The sequence below is a fragment of the Bactrocera oleae genome, chromosome 4, assembly GCF_042242935.1.
Source record: "Bactrocera oleae isolate idBacOlea1 chromosome 4, idBacOlea1, whole genome shotgun sequence".
Taxonomy (NCBI): Eukaryota; Metazoa; Arthropoda; class Insecta; order Diptera; family Tephritidae; genus Bactrocera; species Bactrocera oleae.
Window position 1 is genome coordinate 57729067 of NC_091538.1, and position 17994 is coordinate 57747060.

Sequence of the window (17994 nt, forward strand, 5' to 3'; positions counted from 1 at the left end):
TTTGTAATCAATCAAACTCGAGGGATTAACCAACCGAAAGCAAATAAAACCAAATCCACGCAACAAAAATGTAAAACTATAAAAGTGAAAATTGTGCGAACTGCAATTTTGATGCATGAATAATTCAATTTTAGTTGCCGCAATTCTGCGGATACGTGCAACAAATAATGCGCGCTTGCAACAACAAGCAAAGCTTACGGCACAGTACGAACGCAAAAGCACAAAACAGCAATAACAAAAAGCAGAACGGCAACGAAACTTCGGTGGCGCGGCAAAGGCGATTTTCCAAAGGGCAAATCCCCAAATATCTATGAACATGCCACAAATTGCACGCAAACTAAACGCTTAAAACCGAAACTGGCAACAACAATAGCGTCATATGGATACGTATATTTATAATAAAAGATAATAATAAACAAAAACTAACATAACAAAACGAAAAAATTTCGAAAATCAAAAGCAAAGCGAGTAAAACGGGGCCAATGCATCAATTGCAGTTCAAATTTCGCCAATAAACGAGCGAACCGTTAGATGTGCATTAAATATTTACGCTTTGCTTGCTTTGCATAGAGAGCAGAGCAAATATTTTAATTTTCTATGCGAATAAATCCATCAAGTGCAGACAAACAGCTGAGCTGCAGTGTGAGCGCGTGGGAGGAGATTGCAAGCTGAGCGATATATGTACATATGTATAACGATATAATAGAGCCCTACAAAAGCACTACATGAGCGCTAAAAGCGGATGAGTAGGGTTGCTTTGGCGCCAAAATATGATTGAATAGCCTTTGAGTGCCAGCCAGCGAAAGCGAAGCGTCGAGCAAACACGAAAATAATAGTTGGAAGCACACGAGTAATCGACTCTACTCCACTAGGCAGACGACTGGAAGCAAACTTTTTTAATAATTCTAATCACAAAAAATTGGCTAAAAAGTTTCGGTTCCAAAAAGGTTTTTTCAAGCTTGAAGATTTTTTTTCTAAAACTATACTTAAGCATTTTACTTTTTCGTTGCAAACAAAGCGAAATTTTCGACAAATGATTACTGCTAGGCGCAACTTTTCGTAGGCATAATTCAATAGACCGGTAGTAATAAATATCAAAAAATGAAAAGTACAATATATTGCACTCAACACAGGTTGCAAATTTGCCGATATAGTCATGTTGGATACAAAACAATATATTTTTGTATGTGAACAATAAGTGTTGAAACTGATACACTAAACGGATTGGTGTCCACACTGTTGCTTTTAGGTCTAGTTGCAATTTGCTAAATATTCGCCCACCATACCAATAATCCTGTGTAGGTGTGCGAATTGATTTGTGTCGCTGTGTTTGAGTCTTTGATAAAAAAGCTTTACCTAAAAGCTCTCTTGCTATTCTAAAACAATGGCTTCCTTTGAAGTATTGGAAAAGCTTAAATTATATTTTTGAAAAGTTGATATTTTAACGCGCTTTTTTTAATTTTTTTTTAATCAAAAATATTATATTTTACGTGTTTTATATAGAAATCAAAGATAAGTCTATCAGGTCTAGCCATCTTAGAATGTTATCAAGCTTAAACTTATCGAACACTTAAAGGATTTCAGGCTTTCTACAAGGAAAAGCTTTGCTAAGAAATCAATAAAGTGTATTTTCGAAAAAGACTTAAGACCTGCAGGGGCTACTTCAACCAAACATAATCAACTTCAACTAATTTCAAGTCAGTTATGATTCAATTACAACTAATAATAGTAAAAAAAGTTCAAGAAAAAACTTTTCTGTAGGGTTTCCATGCTTTTTAAGCAGCTTTCAACAGAACTTTTAGCACATACATTTCTAAGTCTATTACAGTTATACCAGTTGTTTGTGCGATATGCAACACTTCAAGGTTTTAAAAATTAAAGAAAGCTATTAAATTGCTACAGGGACATATTCATTTCCGAGTTACGATTTATTGTGACTCGACGGCTTGGCTTGGAGATTGGGGTTGTAGTTGAGTAGATTATCTCACTAATCAAGTAGTTCTAACAAGATTTCGCCATACAAAAATGACACGTGTTAGTTAATCTCGTCACCGAGGAAATTTAATGCTAATGCATAGATTAATCACTTAAAATTTTCATTGTGAATTTGTTATTAGAGCGGAACTGTTTAGTTTTTAAATCAACTGCACTAAGGCAACCACTATAACATAATTTTGAAGTCCTTATACAAACAATAAAGTAGTTAGGATTTCTATAAAAAAACAATTTAATATAAGCTGGGAATAACTTTGCCCGATTTCTTACTGAAAACAAAACAAATATATTAAAGATTTACAGAATTTGCAGCAATAATGAGAGTTCACTGCTAATTCGCAGTGAATACCACTGGGTTGTATAGCACATGCGATCTATATACTTATACATATCTATATAGTACATATGTGAGTTTGAATGATGAATGCCCGTATGACAGCGCATTCATATATGCATATGAATATTAAAAACTATGCGCCCACATATCAACATTCCGTTGCAGCCAACAAATTTTAACTTCAACAAACAAAGGAAAAACGCACCAACAATGCCGTTTGTATTGCAATTTTCAAAACACTTCAACGTCAATGTTGTTTCAACGCAATTGTTTTGTTTTCAGAATTTCATTTTTTTTTTTTTTTCTTTTGTTTTGTATTCGTTGTAACCGACCGTTACGATAAGTTTTTTGCAATGAAGCGAGCTCGGCAATTGCTTTTACTCCGCGCTTTATTGCAGAAAAAAAAATCGTACTCAGACTACAAAGCGCATAGTTCAGTGCACTATGTTGCTTCGTTGTATTTCGTTCTATTTTGTATTTCAGTTTTCATTTGTTTATACGTTTGCTTAGCGTGTGTATTTATTTGTATTTGCCTTTCTAATACAGTTTGTGGGTGTGGCAGTCGGCTGGCCACAGAGCGAATATGCAACATGAAGCTGCATAGAATTCACTTTCTGACTTTCTTTATTTTCAAATTTAAATTTTCACTATATTTTGGCGCCAATTATTGCATAATTCAGTTGGAGCTCAAATGCGATAAATTGATTTTTGGAATCTTTTGATAGAATATCTATTTTTTGTGATTTTATGAAAAAAATTTTATATATTTTTTTCTATGATTTTTTATATTGTTATATTTTTCATTTTTCTTGTCATATTTATCAATATTTGTTGCTATTGAATTTATTGTTATGAAAAAAAATTATTCTATAAAATCTTCTTTTTTTTTTAAATTTTTCCTCATCATAATTATCTTTAGTGAAGACCTTCACCATTCTACGAAATATCTCACATAAAATTGAACCACAAAAAATTATTGCACGCAGATTCTTTGGGGATTATAATCATATTTATTAATCTCTTAAGCAATTTTTTAATGAAAAGCTTTTGTTTGACGCAGAAATGAGTTGCCACTTTGTTCGACATAAAAGAAACGCAAATTCTTAAGCAGTGTTTATATATAATTGGTGCATTAAATACAAATTGGCGTGGCAAGTACATATGAGGCTACAGAAAGTAGCCACCTTATCTTTACTCAACTTAATTATATCCTTCATTGTTATTGTTTTTTACTGCTTTTCTGCTTTTGATTATATTACCTCCTTCCTATGTACATACTTTATTAATCTTTATCTTAAAGAATATTTATGGTACATGGCTTGTTATTATCTGTCTATATACCAGGTGTCCTCGTTTTCTTCTTGTTATAAATTTGGTAATTATGATATTTAAAAGATACATATTCTTTCAAATATGCGAGTAATTATCTGAAGTTTTATCTGAAAATTAGCTTTATGCTTAATCTACAATGTCATTTCCCAGCGAATAAATGCTGCATTCTTTTATTGTTATGAAGAACCTTTTACTATATATTATAACCTCCGATGACCATTTTGGTCTCATCGAAAAATGAATTGGAAATTTAGTTACATTAAACCAACCCTCAAAAGAGACAAAAGAGAAAATGGTTTGCTTTGCAGCCGCTACCAGATGCTAATGCGATAAAAGTCAAATTTAATGAGAAGATAAGAAAAATCTTTAAGGAAGATCCGCAAAAGCTGTGACTTCCCAGTTCTTTAAATAGAATCAACAGCATTGAGTCAGTGATCTTTTCTATCACTATTATTTACATTTAAAAAATCTCCTACTTTAGGCTAGGTTAGGTTAAGAGTTCAATCCCAACAGGTATCTCATATGGACAGCTTATAACGGCGGCCCGTTGTGGTACTTAAAACTCCTAAATAACCGTTTTTAAGGCCCTCATAAAGCGAAAACGCGCGTGGTATGTTAAGGTTGCTAGTGTCAATTTCGGCTTTGTCTCCTGATTCGCCGAAAGTGTGACTGCCGTAAAGTTTCAATCTCAGTTTAGCAAGCGCTGGGAAAATCTGTATGTTTCCATCTCATTTTTTTTCATACAACTTTGACGACTAGCGTCCGACATGAATTTTAGCCCTACAGCATGAATGCCTATTGGACAATGTTCAGTAAGAACTGCTACAATTGCGGCAAGATGAACTTTGCTAAGAGCAGTAGTACAGTAGATCTCCTGCGTTGTGCTTTAGGTCAAAAGAAAATTTCCTACAATTAAAGCCTAAAATGGAGGTGAAGTGATCTGGTGATATTAATCATCGTCTATCACTCATGCTATAGTAGACAAGCGCAGAAGAGAGAGAGAGAAAATAACTTAAAATTTTAGTAAAAAACTTTTACGTTTGGAAAACAGATTGTCACTGTTAATTTTAACTACATTCTATAGTTGTATAGTTTGCGGGCTACTTCAGTCGGCTTGGTTAATTATCAATTTTACAGATTTTTTAGAAACTTATTCTTCTAACAGTATTTTAAGATTAGACGGGACATATGCAAGCCTAAACGATATATAATTTTGCGCTTGATATCTTGCTTTTATAAACGGTATAGTTTTAACAGAAATCGCCTTCTCATTAGAATATTATGCTACTAACAGTGCTTTTAAATTAAAGTTTGACTTCGATGACCTTAGAAACCAGAGACAGTATAGTACAAGTAGAAAAATCTGACAAGGGTGGCAAATTGATAAGAGACTTCGTTGAGATAATATAATGATCGAGCCAATAATGCTTTTTATACCAGGTTTTCTATTACAGCACTGGCTACATATAATTGTAAGAGATTAGTATTCCTTAATAAGAAACTTACATCGTCAAAGTAATGTTTGGAAGAGAGAGCTATGGATAAGAATTATGGGATCTAAACTTATTGACTTAAATACAAGTATATTGAAAACAAAACAAAAAGAAATACGTATTGTTATAGATATGTGGTTCTGACTCATAAACTCAATCAACCTCTCGAACAAGACTCAAGAAATGTATAATATCGTGACAAATGCCGCCAAGAGGAGCAAGTGTAGGGAGAAATATCAATAAATCTTAAAGCAAAAAATAAAATATGTATCAAAAATTGCAATATAATATAACTGGGACTTTATTTCGCCTACTTACGAACCCTAACAAGATTTTTGAAGCTTCTCCAAACTTCCGCTTTCATCATCATTAAAAATAATAATAATTTTGACCCAGATCTCACTCACTTGGCACTAGGTTTTAAACCTCTATTCTCAAATATTTAATTTATTAGCAAAAGTTTGTGCGTGTCGAAAGTCAGCATGCCCCAAAAAACGCAAAGTTTCGATGCCTTACAGTACAACAACATGAAACAACGAGCTGCGAGTTGCGACAACAAGCTGACGCATATTAAAACGCCACTTCCTTGTCAACACGCGTTCGATTGCTTAAAGCACTCATAACTGCAGTATATTTGTGCATACTTGTGTATGATTGCTGTTGCTCACATTCAACATGCAGCACTCGCAGCAATGCGCCTGCGGATCTTTGCACCACTCAACAACAACCGGGCCACAGCAGAGTATGCTTGTATATACGTATATATGTCGCCTGCATTCAGTCAACTCACACAGTAAATGTCAGCGTCAGCATCACGGCCTTGCCTGCCTGCCTGTTGCCACATTATCGCTGTCGCATGTCCTGCCGCATATCCGGTGTGGCGCAGCTACAAATAAGCGAGGCACATACATCTCTTCCCAATATAGCATACATGTATGTGTGTGTCTGTTTGTGTTTGTATGTGTGCTATGCAAAGGATATCTCGCGCATTATAATTGCAGCTGGCTGGCAGGCAGCAGGCAACATGCAACTTGCAGCCACTCTCACTCCGCATCTTTTCATTGAGGCGTCATTTTAAATTTGTCTTCTCATTTAACACAGCTGTAACTGCTGCTGGCGCCAAAGGATGTGCTTTTGTAAGCGCTGCCATGTGTTATAACTGAGTGAATGGGAAATGTGAACAAAGATCCGGCAGAACGTTGTGACATATACATATGTACATACATGCATGTGTATGAGCTCCAAGAGTTAACCAAAAAATTATTCATTTTTTTTTTTATGCCCTGAACACCTAGAAGGAAATATCGTAGAGCCTATAAAATGTATATTGTATAAGTTATCAGCGTGACTTTAACACTGTACGTCTGTCTGTATAATCGCGAACTAGTCTCTCAACTTTGAAGATATCTCTCTGGTATTTTGCGCTTCACTTTTTTATTTGACAAGATATCTGAACTAAATTCGGCACAGATCAATGCCCAAGGCAACGGTACAATCTTTGAAGAAATTGTTAAGATCGGACTAGAATAGCATATATATATTTGAAAAGATATCTTGACAAAATTTGGCATGGATTATTTGCTAAGACTACACTATAATCTTTGCGCATATTATTCATTTCGGACCATAACGCTATATAGCTGCCATGCAAACTCACCGATCAAAATCAAGTCCTGTTATGGAAAACTTTTTTATTTCACAAGATATCTACACAAAATGTGGTATACATTATTTACCAAAGCAATGGTATAATCTCCGAAAAATTATTCAAATCGGGCCACTATAGCATATAGCTGTCATACAAAATGAACTATAAAAATTACGATAAAGGGTATAAACTTTTGTGCTCTCAGAAATGCACCTGTGAAGGGTATTATAGCTGCGATGCAACTGAGATTACCGTTTTTTCTTGTAATTTTTATAATTTTCAACTTGCAGCGAACCATCATATTCATGCTGCCACAGATCCCTGTTTATAAAGAAATGTATGCTTGTATATGTGTGTACAGATGTATGAGCGTGTATTTGTGCGCTTCCTTATCTCATATGCATCTTTTATGGCTCTTCTGTGGCGCAAATTGTCAAGAAAAAACATATTTCTTTATACGTATGAATATGTACGTGTGTGTGTGTGAGTGTTGCACAAACTTTTCTTAATATGAAAAGGATATGAAACATTGCTTAAGGATATATTGTTCACACTGTTTTCCTTCATGCACAACTTCATTACCCGCAAACTTTACCCATCATTCCGGCAAACGACGTTACAGCAACGCTACCTTTTCCACACTCTGCTTCTATCTCTCACCCTCTCACTCTATCTTCCTCTCTTTCGCACTCACTTTTGCCATCATCTTTGCGTCATCTCACTTTTATTATGCTGCACCTTGTTAATAGTGTGTTTTATAATGTAAATCTACTTACAAAACTAATTATATAAGAAACTGAAACGGTACAACCCCCGCACTACCGCACTTATTGCAAAGACATCCTGTACGCCCGAGTTTTTCTTTAAAGCACATTCAAAGTTTTCTCTCATTTTCTGGCCACAGCTTTGCTTTTGCGCATTATTTTTCTATTCATTGCCGCAAAAGGTCCTTAGAAACCCAGTTACCGTTAGCTGACAGCTGCCATAATGATGACCACGTTGATGATAAAGTTGATAATTAGAAAAATACTCAAACATTTTATGTTTGTATGTATATATATATATATATATATATGAATGTGTGTATGTATGAATGCGCAATAATTGCATAAAAAGAAATGTTGTCGGAAACCGGAAGGAAGAATGGTTGCCATAGTTTGCTTGTGAGTGTACGCCACGCGTAATTGGACATTTTGCATTTGTCTCAATTTCCATGTAATGGCGCGTATGAGTAGCTGTGTATGTGTGCGTGTGGCTAGCAGTTTTCATGAAATTTCATTTCCGCCTGAAACTGTTTACCTCTACGTTACCGCATTACTTTACGTAATATCGTCAGCAAGCGAGTGAGAACTTCCTGCAAGTGAATCTGAGAAATAATGAGTAGTATGGTGGTTATTAATAGCTCTAGTAGTTAAAAAAAAAAATTTTATAAAAATAAAAAAATATGTAATTCAAAATATTTTGTTCATAAAAGCTTATTTGAGACATTTATATGTATGTGCATGCCACAAAGGGCTGTCGTATATAATAGATCTCTATATTTGAGTACATATTTAAGCCGAATCTAAAATTCGTAAGCTTTAAATAAAAAAAATAAAAAAATATTTTTTTTTCGATTAAATAACATTGCTAACGATCTATATTACTTTAGAATTAAATTTCATCTTTATCTAGCAGTCTTTCATTATAGCCTCAAAAATTACAAAAACAAAAAATTGTGGTAATTATGTTGGCTAACGATCTATATTACTTTAGAAATATTCTAAGTGGCTTATCACATCACAGTTTTACTAAAATTTCTTTTCTATCCACGGGTTCTTTATTCCAACCTTAAAAAGTATTAAAAAATATATAAATAATGTTGTTTACCGTCGATAAGCAGGGTCATTTATTCTTGGGTTATAAATTCTAACCTCAAAATGTGTAAAAAATATAGTTTTGTTTTTCGGATGGTGAACAGGTCTAACGAACTACTTTTATTGTATATTACTCAAGAATTATTTCAAACCATTACAATTACAATTTTTCTAAAATTTCTCCTTACTCGCTGGTCATTCATTCTAACTTCAAAATGACTTCAGAATTAATCTTAGTCAGCTATCACCTTACAGATTTTCTAAAATTCCTTCGTAATAAACGGATCTTCATTCCAACTTCAAAAAGTCTTAAACAAAAGGTATTATCTGGGCGATTTTTAGAATTTTGACCCTCATAACTTTCTATGGAAACACCAATTTATTATTACACCGTTATACGTCAGTTGTACATTTATATTAAATTTCTCTTATTTGAGTGCCGTTAGTTCTGGTATCAGAATTTCATTGCCTTCTTCAAACTATGTACTCCACAAATTTTTATTTTATTGACGAAATTACGTTTTGAATTTTAAGAGTTCCGCCATATGAGATTTCTGGAATATGGTACCACAGGACAACTATATATAGTAGTAAGAAAATGGATCTGACACAACGACTTTCATTAAGACTCGTAAGTGTTTTTGTCAAAAATCCTGACAAGGTGTTTACTTTATCAGTTTCACTCAAAACTTTTCTTCCTGACCCAACTCATAATTAAATTGCTTATGTTGGGTTCAATAGTTTAAAAAATTCGTCTTCATAAGATTTTCTGTATCTTTGCGCTATGTTCCTGCCAACAGTGTTGACAAAAGGGCTTTGAAATTGCAGCTTACAAACGGTGAACTGTCATCAAGGTTCAAAATACCTCCACTCTCAAACCTCTGGCCAAATGCTGTCAAACTCAATGACAGTTATTCTGTCAATACATTTCTATGGGCACTTAAGGCTCTGCAAACAGGGTACAATCAACGCCATTTCTACTTCTGCTTTAGAGTTGTTAATACAACGTGTTGCCTACTGTTACCTTAGATCAGTTTAGAGATTGAATACACGACATATGTATATGTTGATTCAATAGCTTAGACAATATCTACAAAGTTTGGAAAGCAGCTGTCAGGAAATTTCGGAACTAACGAAGACAAAGATATCGCAAAGATGTAAAGTTGAGCTGATTAACTTTGACAGCTATGCTTAAGCTGCCAATACAGTCCAGAATTATATATTTGGCAGATTTAGTTTCTGATCCATATTTATTTATTTTTATATTCTCTTCGAGAAAGATAGCGAAGGAAACGACGTTAAATCAATTTTATATCTACAGTTAAACATTAAGCTACAATTGAGAATTTATAGCTTTCCAAGTAGAATATTAATAATTAAAATATTTATTGCTGTATTTAAAGAAAATTGAGTTTACTTACCAATCAAAAGTATTGAACATGTCATAAGTCTGAAAAGGAGAAGAAGAATATTTCGTTAAAATATTTCCAGCGATAAAATTAAAAAATAGGTATGTGAAAGCATAAAATTTGAGGGAAATTTTCATAATGAATCTAGTACGGTATGGGGTGTATTAAAAAGAAATTCATTGTTTTCCTAATAGAAGCCTTTCGTGGTCCAGTCGGTGCGCATCTTAGCAAAGTCAGGATTGACTGTAACGAAGTTTTTATATATTTTTGGTACGGTTGTCAGTGAATCATGAAACCGTGAGCTATTCCACCAGCTAAACTCTTAATTTAGGCCTGTGCTGACAGTAATTGGACTATCTTCAGGAAGCAATCGCCCAGAAGCGGTCAACTTTGGCCAGTAGAAGAGGAATGATTTTGCTAGTGAAAAATGTTTCTCAAGAAGAGCTTGTGAAATGCGGCTGTTCCGGTTTACCTTTACTGCTTAAAATTGCTTAAGCGACTGAGTAAAATTCTTTCTGGCAGAGTACTATTAAGTCTCGAAATATGGGATGTTTTATAGATTTATGTGCTTTCCTCAAAGTATAGATGTCAAATCAGCTGTCAGAGTAAACACGTGGACGCAAACGTTCACATTTCACAGCGATCCCTAACCCACATTACAAAAAATATTGGTGAGGTCAAGCTGGCTATGCAAAATTATGACGACACGGTAGTAGTTAGTCAAGCTCAGGATGGTTGATGCCGCTATACATCTAAAATTCTAGTAAACCACTTAATTTCATATAATATACGAACTAGTAAAGCCAATTTATTGGTTGTATTACTCATTGTACCTAATTTCAAAAATAAATATTACTATTTTTTTTATTTGTAATAAATATTGAGTGTTACTACTCAATTGGTTCATATTTAAACACGTTATTCACAAAAAAAATTTTTCAAATTGACTACAGTTGTAACTGCAAAACAAAGCAATGACTTTCTAGTTTTTCGATTGTATGAAAAATATAATTTTAGCAAGTAAAAGATCATCTCATTTTTAAGCAAAATGCGAAGTTTTTTTCAAAGCCTGATATTTTGTTAAATTTCAAATTTTTAAGTTTCGTAAGTCGATGTATAGACTTTATCTTATAAATTTATTATATTTTTTTGTTTTTGTTATTATTATAGTTTATTTTGCAATCACGGTGAAGGACGCGATTACTGCAGCAGTGGAGTTGTTTAGCAATTTGGAAAATAGTGAGATAATCCCTTATGTCTCTTAAAAGACATATGCATGTATGATGCAATTCTATGAAAAAAACTGCCTTAAAAATAGAAAATGCTTTTTTAGGTCATTTTGTTTAAAAAAAATTTTCATATGTTTATCAATGTTTCACCACCGAATGCTGAGAATAAAGAAATTTATATATTTTCTTCGAACATTTTGCTCCTAAACGCCTCCAAGGACAGCAGGTAGGGTATTTTAAGAAACAACAAATACACACACATATGTATATACAACTAAACACGTATAAATATTTTATGCAAACTTTTATTTGCTTTGTCTGCACGCTTGAATGACTCAATTGAGGGCAATAGAATAGAGCAAGAGAAACAGAAACAAAAACAGAAGGAAACAAACACGAAAAAATTGCGATAAAAAGAAAAGAGAAAGCGAGTAAGATTTTCAAGTAGAATTTAATCAAAAATTGATTATTTGCATTGTGTTTATGCAATGTTATGTCAGTATGTCAAAAACTTATGCGAGAAAGAGTGTGCGTGCAACAGAATGTCTCAATATGCTGGTCCGACAGGCAGTGTAACGGTATAAGAAAGGCCAACGAATGAACAATGAATGCGAACGGAAGGATGTGTCGACAAATGTGTGTCAGTGCGCAGTGATAAATGTGTGCGCATGTGTGTATGTGAGTGTCAGTGTATTAATGCTGCCATTCAAAATGGTGTTAGACAAGGATACACTTAAGAAGCATTCAATGGAAAAGTATTTGAAAGCGATACAAAACACAAATCAACACACACACACAGATGTACAATACATATATACCGTTAGACATATATAGACCGAGAGAATGGCAGACAGAGCGATAGACCGTTAGACATACAAAAATACTGTTAGACTCACCGCTAAAGCGTCAGACAGAGAAATATACGATTAGACAGACCGAGTGAGCGCCAGACATACCGACAGTTATGCAGACATTGGGTTTGTTGTGAAAGCTCCGAAGAATATTTTCACTTTGAACAGCTTGACATACGGTCAACCAATATTTTCAACATTTACAGAGATTTGTGTATGTAGAATTTGCATATTTACAAATGTATTAGTGTGCAATTTCGTAAAATGCCCGCTTTAAGTGTCTTATAAAGCCTGCGTTTGTGTCCAGCTCGCAAACAAAGCGTTCATGTGCAATTCACAGTTGAATTGTTCAACTTAACAGTGTTTCGGTATGTAAATAAAGACGACTAAATATTTATTTAATATATAAATGTATGGAAGAAAACATTTATTTATTAACCACTTTACTTGCCACAAATATTTAGGCTTTAATAATTGCCTAAGCAAATATTTTTGCGCAGCAGCTGAAGTAACGAAGCAATTAATTAAATGGCAGTAAGCGAAGCGTGAACAAATTTAAGAACATCAATATGTAAGAAAGTGCATAAGTATGCAAATGAGTGTGAAGGTAAGTAAGCATAACAGCTGATCAGGTATTACTCGGACTTAATTTTTATGTATTTTAATACAAATCATGATTGAGCCAATAAAAGCACGCCAACACTACTTAATCCTATTTTGCATACTCTTGCTACAAGCATCGCTTTAAATGGCGTTTAGTGCCTTAAGCGAATTTTGTTTGACTTCTGTCCGTTGGGATGCTTCAAAACTCCTAGTTTTGGGGATAAAAACGATCGTCGCATATCGAGCTAATATCTATTCCAGCCAGTTTTTCGGGTTCGTATGATAACCGAAATGCTTTTACCTTATTTTGGCAAAAGCTCGACAGTGGAGTAGAAAGTGTCTAGATATTTCCAGCTCAACTTCCTTCCTGCATATATAGCCTCATCGCGTGAGTGCCAATTGGACAGTGTTCAGTTAGGACACCTATAATTACGGTCATGTGAACCTTGCTAAGAGCTAGTAGTTAAATGGACCTTTTACGTTCTACTTTGGGCTAGAAAGCTTTCGCAACCCCACAAGTTTGCTGACCCACGCTTACTGAGCGCACGCAAAGCACATAGATCCAGCGCTTGAATGCACGAAGACAAGGAAACACCTGTTCGTTTCCATCCTGATAGGATTTGGGTAGATATACTCTTTTCTGTAAGCCTATCGGCTTTACAATTTCTGACGATTCCGCTGTGGCCAGGCACCCAGCCAAATTTAACATGGAAACACTATCAGCGAGCTCAAGGCTTGTATAGCAGCTCTGCTATCGGAGTGGATGCATACCTCCTTAAAGGAAACCGCATTTCGAAGAAGTACATCTGCTGTCATTTTAATGGCTGCCATTTCTGCTTGGAATAATACTACAGTGGTGTCTTAGTCTGAAAGAAGAGTAGATTGAGAGCTCCCGTCAGGAGAATATCACTCCAATCTTTCCCTTATGTTTCGATCCACTCCACTCGACTCCATCTCACCCACGTATTCCTTGAAGATATGTGCTTCCACTAGAAGTACGCTCCATGGTGCAGTGGTTCAAGTTATCAGGAATGCAGTCGAGTGGAGACAGATTTTCGGACTGTTCCTCTCTAGGACCTTTCAAGCAAACTTGTTGTTTTTTTTTGCTAGACAAACCTTTCGTATCGAAAACAAACAGCTGACAAACACACTCTAATTGCTATATCAAAATCACACTTGACGCGAACATAAAAAAGGTTGTATCAATCTAAGAAGTTTTTTTTAACGATTCGATGGATTAGTACGGGTAATTTTTGATCAGATGGCATACAAGCAAGCATGAAATTCTTTGAGTAATCACAAAACTGTCTATGATAAGTAATCACGTAAGTATATAAGCACGAAAGTAAGTAACTAAGTAAGCTAGCAAGTAAGTAAGCCAGTGAAATAAAAAATGGCAGTAAAAGGTGCAAAATGTCCAGGCGCTTATGCTAAGAAATTATGCAATTTTACAGCCATGCATTTGGCTAATGAATTCCAGCACAACGGCAATGCCTTGCGGGCACACGAACACACACATACACACCAACATACACAAAAAACCCACTCAGACACATACCTTACATATATATGCGCTTAGCTATGCACTCGCATCGCCATTGAAATGCTTGCAAAGGAAGACCGTTCAAACATGCTTTGTTAATGGCTTTCCACATTGGCTGGGCAACAAAAGGCTTACGCTCGAATAAACATTGCATACATGCAGGCGTTGAAAGCGCATCAAAGCCATTTAAAGAAAAGGCGTTGAGAATAGCAGCTTAAGTGATACCGGCTATATAAACTACAAGCTACAAGCTGATTTTCAACGAAACGAGTTTTAAATCACTATCTAGATCTAACTGAAATGTAGATATGCAAATATTTAGGGTAGTTAAGGTAGTATGTATGAGCGTCGATCATTTAATACTAGTGTATAGTACTAAAATAATTTTTATATTTTGTTTTTTGTTTTTTAATTTATGCCATTTTGGCTACACTTGATTAAAATGAAGTCTTTCTTGCTTCTAATCGTTGTTGGAACCGACCGGAGGCACAGAAACATACTTTTGTGAAAACACTAAATAATATTTTTTAGCGTTGCATTTAAGGTTATGAAGTAAGGAATGAAACAATAAGATGTTCTTCTCAAGCTGATATCAGACAATTATTGGATTATTTCATATCAAAGTGGCTTAGAGGTTTGAATGGAAAATCTTCTTTTCAAATTATCCGAATTATAACAGAAATAGTCTGATCTATGAAACTTTGGTGCTGGGAAATACACCATTAATGGAGTAGATTAGTTAGCAATCTGGTTGAAAAAATAGCGCGATCGATGTCTTCCCAGTTGAGTTCATAACTACAACTCAATGACTAGTGACATAGATTCTCGAACGAAACTATTCGTAAACGCTTTCTTAAGATCTCTTGAAAACATTTGTTTTAGACCTCATTGCAAACTATCAACATTTCAGAGGTCTAATTAGTCCAAAACCACTTAGACAAATACAGTAAATTGGAACAACCGAAAATCAATTAAATAACAGCTCTCGCTAAAAAATCTTTTCCCGAAACTCCATCGAAATCTCGCCTAGAACTACATTTAAAGCCAATATTACCATTTCTTGTTTATTTATGAATATCACTAAAATCTGAATAGTTCGCCCTTATGTAGCAAAAAAACGGTTAAAGCAAGGTATTTCTTTTAAGGGACTTATTAGTTCTAAGAAAGGTTCTCACGATAGATGAAAATTATTGTCTCTTTGTCAAATGATTGAGCATTATTAAATATTGGTTGTCGCCACCTAACTATAAAACTCTTTAGTCATCATTTTTTTAATTAAATCTAAAAATGTATATATTACCTTATTTGGGCTAAATACACTGGGTATAAAAATTGTTTCGCAGTTTTTTTTTAACAATTTTCGCACCTCTATTTTACACGGTGACTGCTAAATGGCGCAGCTTGCATATTTGCTGCTTGCTCCAACTTATTTCAGCAAACTGCCAACGCCACTAATTGCCTGGCGAGGATATTTGTCAAGTCTACAGACGGGTATAATTTATAAAAGCATGTACAAGTACGAATGGATGCACAGGCCAGTAGGAAAGTTTTAGCAATTGAAAAGAAAGGTGTATTATTAAAAATTTTGTATTTTCATATATGCTTACGATTTTATGGCCCCGAAAGTAGGGACTTCAGTAGGCTAGTATATAAATATTATGTATGTATATAAAATGTTCGTAAATTGTATTCAACAGATAAAAATGAAATACAACCTTAATTTATGCGGTGAAAAAAAGTCTTTTGCAAATCCGAAACACTTCTTCTTCTTCTTATACCATATCAAAATGGGTTTTCAACTATAATTTGAAGCTTTTGCTTTTAGCTTAGAAACCTATTTAAGTATTGTATAATAATTAATTCTGTCCAAAAAGAGCTACAGAGAGCATACCATCTTTTGAGAATATATGTATGTCTGGAATATGTAATATTACTCCCCAACAATCACTCTCCAAATCATTTTGACTATTCAAAAAAAATTCAAAAAAGACCCAAAATTATTTTTAGCGCATAACAGAAAAGAGTTTATTAAGTTCAATCGGAGATAAGAATTCTTAATTTCTTTGCATATTCAATACAACGAACTACATTAAAAAATATGATTAGCTTCACTTCAAAAAATTTTGATTTATTTTTTGTTTTTTTAATTTTTCATTGTTGTCTTGGAAATTATATTTCATGTTACTGAATTTAATATTCGATATAAATTAAATATGAACACATGGTCTAGGTAATGAGTTTAAAAGCAAGTTTCTTAAAATTCAAGTGTGGAAAATTTACATTTGGTAGTTTTTTTTATAGAACAACCATAAGTATCAAATCAAGAGTTTTATGAATTCTAGATCAGCTGCCAGAAGTATTCCTTTACTTTTTGTATCTACCGACATCGATTTTTTTCCATCAGGGTCTCCGAATTGCTGTGTATTTTCTTATTTTATCTCTCTACGCTCATTTCGTTGCTAGTATCGCTTTCGTCGTGTATACGGTGTATTTAAAAACGAATAAATTTTAAATAAGATTTACACATTTGCGAGTGATAAACATTTTACACACTTATACTACACACTGTACAAGGACGTGTATTTTGTGGTTAAACGACCAGAGCAGTAAACATAGAAAAACATCTTTTTATATGTGTTTGTATGATTAACAAGGTTTACTGTTAGACAAAAACAGGTAAGAAATTAAACATTTAATGTATGAAATGTGACGAAGGAAGTCTTAAAATGTTAAATAAACATAGTGATCTTAATTTGAAGAAAAACGGTGAGCGGCTTTGCTTCTACGCCAGAAACGGCTTTTCAAGTGGAAGAATTGTGCTGCTTACACTGCTTTAAATACTTCGATTATCACGAGCCGGGTTATTTAGGTTTTAAAAATTATCATCTAGAAAGTGACCTACCCTTCATTTTGAGCTCCAATTATATAAGAAAGCGGATATATTTGAAATAATCAGGAAAAGCTTATCACATGACAGCCTCTTTGAGAAGCATAAATAGTACTTAGGAGTAATTTTCAAAAGAATTATCTTAGAAACTGCTCCACCCACTTTAAGAAGCATATATAGCACTCAGAAGTAATTTTTTTAAAATTTTCTTTAGGAGGATCTCCATAGTGATCGTCATTATATTGACAATTTTCTCAACCCTACGCATTTTTCAAGTTATTATACTGCAAATACCACTCCATCATCTTGTTATTTTTAGTTAGAGTGAATGATATCTCGAAGTCCTTAAATTTATGATAGGAACTTTAAATCGATTTTATTGGCGAACCCATCGTCTATAATATAACTTTCCTTCAATAACTTAAAAACTACAAAATTGCCTCTATTGTCAATGTTTTGATCAAAGAATGTCGTTATCACATACTAATCTTAAAAATTTTGTAGGGAAATCGAAAACCCTGAAATTTGCTACAAAAGCTTGTAACACCCAGTAAGAAACATCGGAGACCTTATAAAGTATTATATATACATAAATGATTTGATAAACGAGCTGAGCCGATTTAGCCAGGACCGTCTGTCTGTATATACGCGCACTTGTCCTTCAGTTTTTGAGATATCGATCGGCCTTTAGTACACGTCCATTTCTCGCAAAGAAGCTGCTAATTTGTCTGAACCGCCTATATCAGATCACTATAGCATATAGTTGTTATACAAACTGATCCATCCAACCCAAGCCTTTATATGGAAAACT